The following is a 13,163-nucleotide window of genomic DNA, read 5'->3' as shown; positions in this document are numbered from 1 at the left end:
CCCATTCACAAGCAACTTCCAATCTGAATGTGTTGCACTAACCTCATGGTATAATTCCCTATCTAGCATTAGAAACAAATCAGCTTTGTTCAGTCTGCGCAGACCCATTTTCAACCAGCTCTTTATGTGACACTCACCGTTGTGCCTCTGCAGTAGAGGGGATAAATCACACTACTGCTTTGTATAAACATGTCAGCATGTAGGCTAAAGGTGGGGTGAGGAGATCCAGGGCTACTACTGACATTTGTGAGGATGGTGGGTGCCTGTGGGTGCTGACCTAATGGAGGTCGTCAAAGATAGTGACATAAATGTGGTTCTAGTTTCTTTACAAAACTTAAAAAAAACAAGCTGGACCTCCAAACTACTGGTCTAGTGAATGTGTTTCCCTTGACCATCAGGAGACAAGATATGAGTCTGAGTGCTGCTGCTGCTGTTGCTATCATAACATTATGTCATAGAGGTGACGAGCAGAGAGCAGAGGCAGGAGGTCAGGCGTCATGGTGATATGGCGCTGGATACCGTCATGTCTGCAGCTGCTGTGTAGAGGATGAGGAGAGATGAAGAGAAAGAGTGGTAAGAGAACAAATGTGCCACACATAAAAAGAGGAAAGGATGAGAAAGAAAAAGAGAGACAACAGATATGGCAAGACACCAAGTAGGCTGTAGCCAGATAGCAATGTGTAACAAGATGTAACAGTACCAATACATGCCTCATGTGGAGAGGGACAGAGTGTCTCCATATCCTCAGGCCACAGGGGTCGGCTCATTAAAAGAAGTTGACTGAAGACAGTAGTGCTCTTTGATGAGGCAGAGGACTGTACGTCAGCCACGAGCACGCAGATAAACTCCCAATCTCTACCAGCTAAAAGCCTCTCTTGTCTGGGTCAGGGAGTGAGGAGCTGCAGGGAGGACCAGGATGGTCGGGGTCCGGCTGCGATAGGAGACAAATTTCAGGGTATTAACAGTGCAGATAGGAAGCCCTGCTCATACTGCTACCAACTCATGCTGAATCTGATGCTGAATGGTGCTACGTGGTGGTCAGGAAACACAATGTTCAATGTTTTCAGTGTTGAAAACATATTTAAATCTTTTACCTGAGTAACAGTAGTAATACCACAATAAAAAACATGTTTTGGTTCGGCTGAGCAACTCCAATCCCCCATTTGGCTTCCTATTCCTTTTCATGGGGAATAGTATTTAATGACTTTGCTAAATTCAACAGACATCGTGGAATTAAATAAAAACATGAAGGAAGAGTTTTTATCAAGGGCAATTCTGAAAAAGAGAATGCTTGAGTGTGCATTACTGTTTAGGCCCATAATCAGCTTCTTATAGGATGCTACATTGACACACAGAATGTTTGTTCTGACAATGGTCCTTAAAGCAAGTTAACTCCTTTAACTTGGCTGCAGAGGTGTAAAGGTGTGCTCCAGGAGCCTGTAACATCACTGTTGGTAATGGTTACACATGCAATTATTGGTGGACCACACCCAGTTGGCTGTGGTAAGAAGGGAAACAGGTCCAACTTTCAACCAGAGAGGGCATCAAAACATTACTTTTCAGCCTTGTGATAAGTTACTCTTTAATGTAAGAGACATACATAATTGTGCTTTCTGAGTTCTTGTCCTTAATATGAAGTGGGCAGAGGTTGTTTTGGGGAAAAAAAAGAATGAGGCAGGTATCAAACCACTTATTAACAACCTATTTATTACTGAAGATGTTTTTTGTTTTTTCCTTTAAGTTTGAATTATAATTGTTACCTTAATTGTCACACCTATTGAATGTTATCCAAAAAAATACAAGATTTCCAACAGTAATCCTGCTGACAACCCAACCAACCAACCAACCAACCAACAAACAAACAAATAAACAAGCAAACAAACAAACTGACACAAGTAAGACATAATTTCCTTGTTGGAGGTAATAACACACATCCTTGTTCAATGTAATATATTGAGGGTTTTTGCTATTTTAGCCTTTGTCTGGTATCACTAGTAGCTTCTGGTGGCTGATGTTAGCTCATGTTACCAAACTTAAAAACAACTGTAAACACAGATGTAAACAATGCAAGATTGATGATATTCATATATTTGCTTGAAAAATGATTTTATGAGCAGGGAAATTAATTTGAATATAAACATAACTTTTCTTTGTTTACAAGAAAACTCCATATGGCACCTTTAATTTAAGAAAAAGTTACATAGGTTTGCATTTAAACTAAAAATCTCTTCCTGGACACCTGGAGGCAGTGGAACAAGTTCAAAAACATAGTATTAACATATTTTTACCGTATGAAGTTGATATTGCAAACAAACTAGGTTTGCATTCAAAGCTATTTACACATCAAGACACAGAGCAATGTTAGCATTCATTTGGACTTATGTCTCTGGTCACCTGATCAACGTCAGTCCAATGTTCACTTCTTTTAGCTCTGTTTTGGTCTCTACCAGCTCCGACAGTGCAAGTTATATAAAGCAATATCTGCCTGTTTAGCTGCTAAATGTCTGAGTGCAGCTTTAAAACAACAGCCCACTCACCAGTCCCAGTGTTTCTAAACAGTAGAAAGCAGAAAGTAAATACAGTAACGGCTGGTTACCTGTATATGCAGTGAGTGTGTGTGTGTGTGTGTGTGTGTGTGTGTGTGTGTGTGTGTGTGTGTGTGTGTGTGTGTGTCTGGGACCCTAAAATTGTCATCCATGACATAACAGTTTATATTAATCAGAACTTGACTTGTTTGTGCCACATTTGGATCCTGTCTCAGAAGGCCTGTGTGAAAGCAAAGGGGCTTTCACAGCCTCTGTATCAGCTCTAGAGAATGTGTACAAAATAGAGCACCAGCATTTTTGCCGCTTTATTTGACAGGCCAGACGTCTCTTTGGCTCACTGCTGCTGCTCATATCAGATTTTCTTTGGAATGGCTGTATCAAAATCTAATCCTGTTCTCTGTTATTTAATGAAATAAATAGCTCGAATTTACATCATTCTCACATTCATTCCACTCTTAACCGTCATTCATGCACAAACAGAAACTCTTAAAGGCTGCTTTATCTCAGTAGATTTTTATAATGTTAGTAGAGTTGAACAAATAGCATAAATCATCCAATCAGCATCAGCTCCATATCTCCAGCTTCCTGCCTAAGATGGGAGGATAATCAATCAAAGGCAGGCTAATCCTCTCCCTGTGTCAAACAGCCAGCACTCAGGGGGTTTATCAAGGAAGAGATGACCTCTGACCCTGACCACACTGCAGGTCCTGAGACAGGAAAAGGTCAAGGCGTCGTAACAGAAACTCATTCACACCTCACAGCAATGTGCCACAGGGGGTGGCGGTCTCCTGCCAGGTGACTGAGAGCTTCCAGTAGCTAAGCAGCCACTGTGTGAGAAAGCAGACAGGAAGAAAGAGTCCGCGCAGTGGTATCATAGCAGATATCAAGTTTGTCGGGAGTCTAGACAGTGAAGTATGTGCCTCAGAGAACTCGATCTACCTTGATGTGTTATCTAGCAATGCTAATGTTTATTGTGGACACTGTCTAGCCAACAGAGTTTATAAAAAATGATGCTTTAAGTGTAGAAATGTGACAGGAGACTTAAAAGGGCTTCAAAACAACAGTGCAGAAACAGGAAGTAGGTGTTGAGTGATAGGATAAAGCAATTAAAAGACCAAACACTGCCATTAAGTGTATGTGAACTTTTCACCATGACTGTAGGTATACTTCAGCTGGAAGATAGGAATCCTAAAGTTGCCTTTAACTTTTCAGAGAAAATTAAATGTTCTCCAAATGTTCTTCCATCAAATATTTCAACAACAGAGAGGAGTAAGTAAGTAAAATTTTACGACATGCTTAAAGAAAAGCTATTAAAGAACATGTATATGATGGCATTCTTGAGTTTCAGTGATTTCTACAACTCTCATGTTTCTGTGATGGATGAGTGGAACAAAAACTACTTTGTCACAAAAAGCATTCATGAAGTTTGGTTCAATAATGAATTTATTATAGGTCCTCTGAAAATGTGACCAAATCTGCTGGGTTAAAAATGTACAATACGGTAATTCTTTGATATGTAGATCAAGGTTCTGATTATAAAAGGGTAAATATATGCCAGTTTTTGTTTTTTTGTCTGATAGTGTTCTGGGTGGGAAGGCGGTTTCTTTAGAACAGGGATGCCCAAGCTTTTTCTCTTGATGGGTTAAAAATCAGACCTAATGGTGGGCCACAGCTCTCAAGCAAAAACCTCTTGTATTGTTAAGTGTATAATGGTAGTAGGATTCCAAGTTTCCTTAAGTAAATGACTACATGATCACAGGATCACTCTGCCTGCCATGCTCACATTATGAAAAATAGTTAGTAACTAGAGAAGGAAGGTTCTGAAGAACTTGTGGTTAAAAATGCTGGCTGTTGAAAAGCTGACACTAAATTTGCATTGCTGGCTGTAAAAACTTTATGAATGATTTTGAATACTTTAAAGTGTGTTGAAAGCTAAAGCCAAACTGAATTGGTGGTCGCATCTGAAGAGTATGAAGAGTGATAATGGTGGTGTGAGAATGAAGGATTCAACATATATTTTAGGCTGGGAGCTAGCCTTGAATTTGTAATTCAGAATTTGCTGAAAGAGTAACAATGGTAAAGAATCAAATGAATGGGACTGAAAAGTTGAATAAATTTCATAATGCATCAAAAATGGGGAACATCAATACTTAAATGGAGTTTCCGGCATTATGTACAGGATGCCAGTGTACTGTATTGCAGAGATATCCACTGCAAAGCAGCCAAGGATGGGTCGTCTCTTCAGTAATACATTTGAGCAGGCTGGGGGGGAACTACTGCAGAGAAGTCAACAACCTCAGTTAGTTATTCAGTAAACACAAAGATCCAGAAGCTCCGGAAAAACGACTTTTATCATCACCTCAAACAAAAGTTCCTGATAAGAAACTACGCCCGCCGCAGAGAAAAGAAACAACGTAAAAAGAAGCTAAACAGGAGTAAATTTTATCGAGGCTTTCTAATACTGGAGACAGCTGTGGATGAGTTACAAGATGAACTCACAACGTTTGTTCACCACAAACTGTAACAGTTAATGTGATGTGACTGTTTTCTAGGTACTGTGGCCTTGCAAAAACTGAGCTATATGAACTGTAATGTAAACTTTATACACAAACGCTACAAGTAAAGATCATAAGATGTCAGTCTATCAGTTATTAGTTGCCATTTATGACAGGTGACTGTAAATTGCGATTGTATGGACCCAGTAGTAGACCCAATATTGTCATTCAATTCATTACATTGTAACGACTTAGCATTATGGGTATTAAACTGTCAACTGTGGTAACTGAGTTGGTAGTAGCTTTGACTTTGACTTGATTTTATAGAGATTTTAGCTGAGGCTCACCTCACTTTATCCTGCTTCTCTCTAAAAGACAGTAAATGATAACACTTAAATGGTGATATGGGAGAAACTATGAGCGCACATGCAATACTTGGAGTGCATTGTTAAATGTTTGTGTGTTTATACTTGGCTAGTGGAGCAGTTAAGAAAAGTGGCTGTGTTTGCATGCCTCCAGATATTTTTCCTTTCAGTTAAATGGGAGCTAATGCGTCAGTTGGTCAGCGCTCCTGTCATTTAGAAGCCCACCAAGGAGCCAAAGTATTAGTCCAATTGCTTGCAGAGCCACATTGTTGCAACCAGCAAACATTTCTCTCCAATTTGATCTCATCATTATGCTGGTGGGTTGAACAGCAGCAGAAGCAATAGTAGTAGCAGTAGCTGTGGTAGTAGTAGTGGTATTAGTAGTAACAGTAGCAGTACAGTGGATCAAGGTTGAATAACCACATTTTATAACCACTTTAAGTGGCTAGAGGCCTTAACCGGCAAAAAATAACTGAACATCAATAAAACAGTGAGAACAGACAGACAAGACTAACTAAGGGTTTAATGAGCTACTGTATCTACATCAAGTGTGTAGGAGTCTGTGGGGACTGAAAAGTCTAAATACAAAAGACTGTGAGCGGTACAAATAACATGGCACTGAATAGTGAGAGTGGAAGGGTTCTCTTGTTGTTTAGTGGCAGAAAAGTAAAACATATCCTTGTCCTTTTGCTCATCTGAATAAAGACAATCTTTTCGACAGAGGAGATGAAGGAAGAGGAACAGAGGGACAAGGCAGAGTTGACTGAAGACACTGTGTGTGTGTGTGTGTGTGTGTGTGTGTGTGTGTGTGTGTGTGGAAGACGGACAGACAGACAACAGACATGTATCATGTGTGTTTGGGAGAGAAACAGACAGAAACAGAGAGAGAGAGACAGGCAAGGGGCGTGTTTACACCTGAAACAGATCAACACAAACTGGAACTTACATCATACGGCTGAAATTAGAAGTACAAGATGTAATAGCAGTAGTAGTATTAGTGGTAGCAGTAGTAATAAAGGCTTTGGTAGTCTAAGCGAAAGCTGTAGTATTAGTGGTAGAAGCAGCAGTAAAACTGCCAGTGGGACTACCAACAATGCATATATAGCACATTTTGAGTTCAGTGTGTACAGCACAGTGTAATTTTTTTTTCAAAAACTAAACAATTTCAAAAAGCTTAATGCAGTTTTCATAGTGTAAATTTTTGTGATTTGATTAAAGTTTGAAGGGAGTCTCTAGCTGAAAGCATGAATGAGGAGTTGAAAATGGTGTGCCAAACTTGGCTCGCAGGCTCCTTTGAGCAGCCTTGCTTTAGAAGGAAAACTGTCATGTTGGGGCTCTGGCTGTGGGTGTTTTTGTGCTTGTGTGTTTCAGAGGTGCACTGGAGAGGCTGGGTGGGGTTTCCATGTGGCCAGATCCACTGACATTCTCACACACACACACACACACACACACACACACACACACACACACACACACACACACACACACACACACACCTGCAGCCCATTGTGGTAGTCAGTGCTGGTTGAAATACCCTGGTCTTCACTCGACTCGCTGCCAAATGATTTCATCAGTTTGACTTGGTATATGGTCCACATAGTTAGTTAGAACATTCTCGTTAGCAACTCGTGTTTCCTTGTGAATCAGTTTTGATCCTAATCTTGCGTCTCCTCCATCTCTTCAGTTAACTCACACTCCCTGGATAAGTGCTCAGCCAACCTGCTGTCCAGCCGCCTGAACCTCTGCTGATCCTCTCCACTGTGGCAGAACTGCCAGCCTGAGCCGGAGCTCACCTCCACTCCCTGACTACTCTTTAAGTTTTCAACTTCTTCCTGTTCTGGTGTCCGCTTTTGGGTCCTCTAACCAACCAACCACTGAGTGTAACAAAAACAAGAATAAGAGTCTATAGGTGAGATAGTAGCTCTGTGTGGCTGAACTTGGAGCTCTTTGTGGTATTACCTGATATTGCTCTTTTACTAAAAATGTATTGCAAAAAACTGATTGATATCAGCTGAACGTTGAATAAACACCAAAACGTATAAAACTTACAGAACCAAATATTCAGTGAAAGTTCTAGTTGAATTTGGATTTCAAAGAAAGTCAGGTGTAATTACAACACTGACTTTAAAAACTGCCGACACAGAGCTTTACAAACTCTCAGAATTGTGTATTTCAGGAACTCCTTTACGACAACAAGGTGAGTGAGGCGCAACAACCTGCCGACACACCACAAAACATCGCCTTATAAAGAGATGTATTATCAAGGCAGCACAAAGCGTGACTTTCAAAGGAAAGGGTAAAGGTATCATTTGAAAAGTGCGATCAAACTTTGTCATCCAGCCAAGGCCTCCGCTTCTTTGTGTGCTACAGTATCAAAGCAGCATGGTGTTGGATCATCAGAGAAGATCCGCTTTGATCTGTCGATGGCTCGGTGTCTGCGGAGCTCAGCGCCTGAACTTTCATCTGCCCCTCACTCTGGCTTCACTAAGAAGATGATTAACAATAATTACCCCTCGAGATAATGGGAGGCGGCGAGTGGGGTGGATATCGGGGCGGGTAAGAGAGACAGAGATGAGCTTCTGAGTGAAAATGAGCTGCTGGGTTTTCTGTTCGGCTGTCTGCTTTTTTTTTTTCTCACTCACACTGTCCCTCCACTTAAAATTCTCTCCCTGCATTTCATCCAAACGTGACAGTTTGTGTGACATGATCTATAAACATCATCTCTTCCTAACACAAGAATACCTCACTGCAGACTCTGCTACTGCACTACAATGTGTTATTATATCAGGAGTATACAATGCATCACTTTGATATTTCCTTCTGTCTAGGGGTGGGAGGATTAACCGATATGTAGTTGAAAACTGATACAAGAGTGAGAGCTTTAGTTACATTGATACAGAACTATGGAGATGGAATAATGATCTTTTCACGTAAAATTCTGTCTCTGCATTCCTGTTCCTCTAGCCTGTGTGTGTGATCTGCGTGCTAGCTTTGTTACCCAATCACCTGCTTCAAACTATCTGCAAAATTTGCACAGTGAAAGAAATATTGGACCACTACACACAATGCTGCAATGAAGCCCACTGTGAGGTGATCAATGTGATTGAGAGTTTCATGGAAAATGCAGATTTTTCTTGGAAATATTCATGAAAAATTTAAATTCGACTAAAATCCAATGTTAACAGGTGTGTCTCATTCAACCAGTATAGGAAGACAGCTCTGCATTGATCTTGAGTCAATGGGTCAAATGACCTGGAAGCTATTAAAAAAAACTGCCAATGTTTTCATGAAAAATGCTGATTTTTCTTGAAAATATTCCTGAAAAATAGAAATTCCACTAATATCCAATGAAAACAGATGTGTCTCATTCAACCAGTATATGAAAACATTTCTGCATTAATTTTCAGTCAATGGGTCAAATGACCCATGATGCATGTTAACATCTAACATCTAACTATAGAGCCGCCACACCTCTTTATTGATGCAAGTTTAAATTACAACTCTCATCTAGCTGAATAGATGCACTAATGTTTCAGCGTAATACAATGGATATATAATAGACACACACACACACTTGTACTGTTTTTACAAGTCTGTCAAAAGTAAGAGAGAGACACACACAGAGAGAGAAAGCAACAATTAGAACCACATAAAAGCATGTGTGTCATATTGGCAGAAAAAATAAATCAAATGAAATGAAATTACAGCAGCATTTAATCCACAGAAAAGGATATACACAATTCTATATTGTTGCATGAACCATGATCAAACACTGGGGCTCCTTGTGATAGACTAGATAGGACTAGAGGCAGGTGGTTGACAAACCTGTCCTCTGTGGATTTGTGCATTGACCAGTTCAGCTGTTGGTGGGGGCAAAACTCTAGAAAGAAGTCCATGTCCGTGTCATGGTAGTAGTCCCTCTGCACAGCTAAAGCATTTACCTAAGATAATATGCTTCAGCTGAGGGATGTAGCTGTAATCCTTGGCAACTTTCACTGTGTGGACACAATGCGACTTCTAGCTGTACACTCTTTTGTCTGAAAGACAACAAGTTTAGCATTAGTTGACAGTGGGACTTTACTGTGTGGTTTTTAATTCATGTAGAGACAGATTTTACCAAAGCATTTCCATGTCAGTGGTAGTTCTTCATAATTCCTCAGGCATGATTTACGAAACTTAACCTTTCTGGCTGACATCCTGGGTTGTGGGGATTATGAGGATCCTTGCTTCATACACTGGAGGAGAGAAGGCAAACCATTTGCCAGAATATATCAGATTGATTCATAAAAGTAAATTCAGACACATGCCTGTTTAACAACCCAGTCATATGACCCCCTTAATCCAGTATTTCCTCATATCTTCATCAATTTTCTCCCAGCACGCAGGATCTGAGCTCCAGGTAATATTAGCAGGATTGCTGGCGTCTTGTGCACTCTCTGAGGCAACAGGTGATGCACTCACGGAGGGATTAGCGGAGGCTAGCATATTGTGGCTAACTCCCGGGACACTGGAGGTCAAAGCCGATGTGTCCGCTGGCTCTGTAGTGGATGTGCCCGCTGTCTCACCCTCCTCACTAGCTTGAGAAGATGACGAGCTGCGGTGGTTGCGGTCACAACCTCCATCTCCACATCTTCTTGACCCCGACAACCAGCAGCCTTAAAATATCCCGTTAATTTGGGAATCTTCGCTAATAGTTCTCTGTCCTTTTTTTTTTGCACTTTTCGCTTCTGTGCCCTGCTGGGTTTTTTGTCAGACATTTTGCCGCTGCAAAATTTTGGTTGACAGGTAACGGCTGGTGATGTAGGTAGGTCAAATCGAATCGATGAGCTTGATTGGATGAGGTGACCCATGTCTGCCCAATTAGTGCTGTTTTGTTTGTTTATTACCCAATGGACCAATAGAGGTCAATACATTTTTCCATTAAAGTGTATTTAAATTTCTAAAAAATAATCTGACCAATTCAAGGACCCCTTCACACATGGGGCCCCAAGGCTGTAGCCTAGGGAAGCCTGTGCATTAATCTGCATGTGCATATGGCATCATCATATTGATAATATTGCTACAGATGCAGCCGCCTCAATTTTCCCCTCCCAACCTATGGCCTTTTGGCTGCCAGCCGACTGCCAGTTGGTTCCCAGTCGATTGAAAAACCACTGGAAGTCCCCCCTCCTCCTGTGGGTGTGCCTAGATTCCATCGTAAGCACGCCCATCATTCAATTGCAAGGTGTCACCATGAGATGGCGCTTGCCTCACAAAAAACATATACAGGATAAATACCATTTAAACCTAAACAATATTCTTCTACTCAATTTATGTCAGAGCCAAATATTACAACATTTATTTTAAAGCTTTAGTTAGCATTAGGCCTACTGGTACTTTACTTAGGTCATTTATATTTTATATTCATAATCTAAAGTTGTAGCTAGGTTATATTATTTTACGTTAAGCCACCCAGCAGTATATAAAGTTTCAGTAAAGTTCATCCTTTCCCTCTGCAGCCCTCAATAAGGGCTGTGTTTTTCCCCAGCTGGTATCAAACAACATGGTATTATAGCTAAAAAGGCCACTACACTAGGTTTCTGAAAACTTTTTAACGAGACAAATAGATGATGAACAGGACCGTGGTTCATGTTTGCTCAAGGCCACCGCCTTGTTTTTACAATTTTTAGTTTTTTAGCCTCCCTTTTCATAGTACATAAAATGGCGGGCTCTTCCGGTCCACAAGCTTTCTCTATTTTAGCTAAGTACTACACTAAAGTGTTCCTCACAGCAAGAGTCTAGAGAGTGTGCATGGCGGCTCTCCCTCTCGAGAGCTGTCTGTGCTGTCTGTCTGCGCTGACAAAATGCGGAACAAAATTCTGTAGTTGATTCAACAGCCCTGCAGCCGCCAGGATGAGTGTGGGGGGCTGGGAGACCTGTTGGGATGTCCATTGAATAAGAACAAAGAGATTCACTGCAATGCTGATGATGTGTTTGGCCTCTCTCACCTCCCAAGATACGCAGAGGATGTTTGTGAACACACTTAAATAAAATAAACTGCTTGCATCTCGTTTATCATCCGCCACTGCATGAGAAATTTCTGATAATAATGTCAGAAATAATTATACAACGCAATGACAACGGTTTTTGCTGATAATGTGTCACATGAGTGTAACATTTTCATGTTGTTGATTTGGAAAATGATTACATCAATATTTTTTCTCTACATTTCAACACTGAAGTTACTTCATGTGAAGTTTGCAGATATGTAGTAGCCTAAATCTGTCCGTGGAAAAATATTTTCTAGCAGTAATCTAACAGCATGAGAAATTACATTTATATCACTGCAATAACAAACAAGAAAACGACCCTTACATTATAATAGTCTGTCCCAGTACCACTGCAGATAAAGTCAGCCGCTCAGATGAGTGCTGCACACACAGTTTTTTCCTTCCTGTTAAAATCAATAATTCCCCAGCCATATTACTTTCACTTTCATGCAGAACTGTGGAAAAATAAAAAGATGAAGCATTATATTGATGACCTCATGATATGGTAGCCTAATAATCATTGAATATGCTCTGTGTGGGAATCACACTCAAGTGGTAGTGTGCAGGCTGCAGCAGTTGTTTGTCCTTTGTCTGCTGCAGCTACATGTCTTTGCTTGTACAATAATAATCAGGCTAATCTACACTTTAACTGTCCAGATGCACTCAGGACAATTTTGCAGAAGCCTCCGACAGCTGCCAAATCCTAATCTCGCCAAGGGCACCAAAATGGATTGGTAAAAACTCCTCACTAGTAAGTTGATTCATCCTCTGATTGTCATCTGCAAACAGATCTTAGAAGTACAAACGTACGGGACATCCAGTTTATTTTCACTGTCTGCCCCACAGTCTGAGGCTCAGATGGCGATCTCGACTGGCTGAAGACAGGAGCCATGAAGGGGGGGATTTGCTTTTTTGGGACACTGTGCAAACACATTAGCATCAAAGAAAAGACACGTTAAGTGTTTTGGGATGTTGTTCATTAGAGGACATGAGGAAGCAATGAACAGCTGGACAGCTGAAGCTAAAGTTGCACTGGATGACTGCACTGGGTTGAAACTAGGCCGCGGACTCTTCCCTTTCACTGTGTCACCTCTGCATGTGGAAACACCGTGGCTTGCATGTTGCAGTCTGTGTGTCTGCGCTTGCGTTGCATACTTTTTTACTGCAAGGAATGAAAAGAGACCTGCTTGACCACTCGCCACAAGAAATGTGGGTAAATATATATCCATAACAGCTCCTACTCTTTAGTTTGCTGGCCCCGGGGACTTAATGAAATAGACGCTGGAGGCCCCCTCTACAATCAGCAGACGGAGGCCCAGGACTCAAATTATAATCAGCCTCAGTTTACACGTTGTTTGTTGTGGGGCAATTAGGCTGTCTGAGCTCAGACAATGCGGTTATACTTTCCTGCAGCAAATGGCCTGCATCCTGTGCCTGAACGCTGCCAAAAAACCCTCGAATAACAACAGAGGAAGAGGGAGAGAGATGTGGCTTCTGTGGGTCTTGCTTAAGAACAGCCCTCAACCTGGCAGGGTGTTTTTAAGCAAAGAAAATCAGATATGGCCTAATTTCCCTGGAAACCACCCTCTCCTCACACCAAGACAAAAACTTTTAGATTTTTTTTGGCCCTACCCGAGGTCTTGCTTGAGTTATGCAGATCATTATTTTCAAGCATTTCCCATTTTCCTTCCTGATTTTGGAGACTTCAAGTAAAGGAAGAGAGGGCTC

The 13,163-nt window shown here is 41.1% G+C and overlaps 1 long non-coding RNA gene across 1 annotated transcript; it reads right to left on the bottom strand.

Annotated features, from left to right (window-relative positions):
- Nucleotides 1-309: 309 nt before the first annotated feature.
- LOC311249327 lies at nucleotides 310-915 on the bottom strand. The gene is made up of 2 exons (XR_014621151.1): nucleotides 711-915; nucleotides 310-536 (listed from the first exon to the last, which is right to left on the bottom strand). It is a non-coding gene; the product is annotated as an uncharacterized lncRNA (long non-coding RNA).
- Nucleotides 916-13,163: the final 12,248 nt, after the last annotated feature.

Source organism: Pagrus pagrus (genome assembly GCF_965226575.1).
Source record: "Pagrus pagrus genome assembly, chromosome: 20".
Lineage (NCBI taxonomy): Eukaryota > Metazoa > Chordata > Actinopteri > Spariformes > Sparidae > Pagrus > Pagrus pagrus.
The sequence above is the reverse complement of the archived record's forward strand: the minus strand, read 5'-3'. Positions and strand labels throughout refer to the sequence as shown.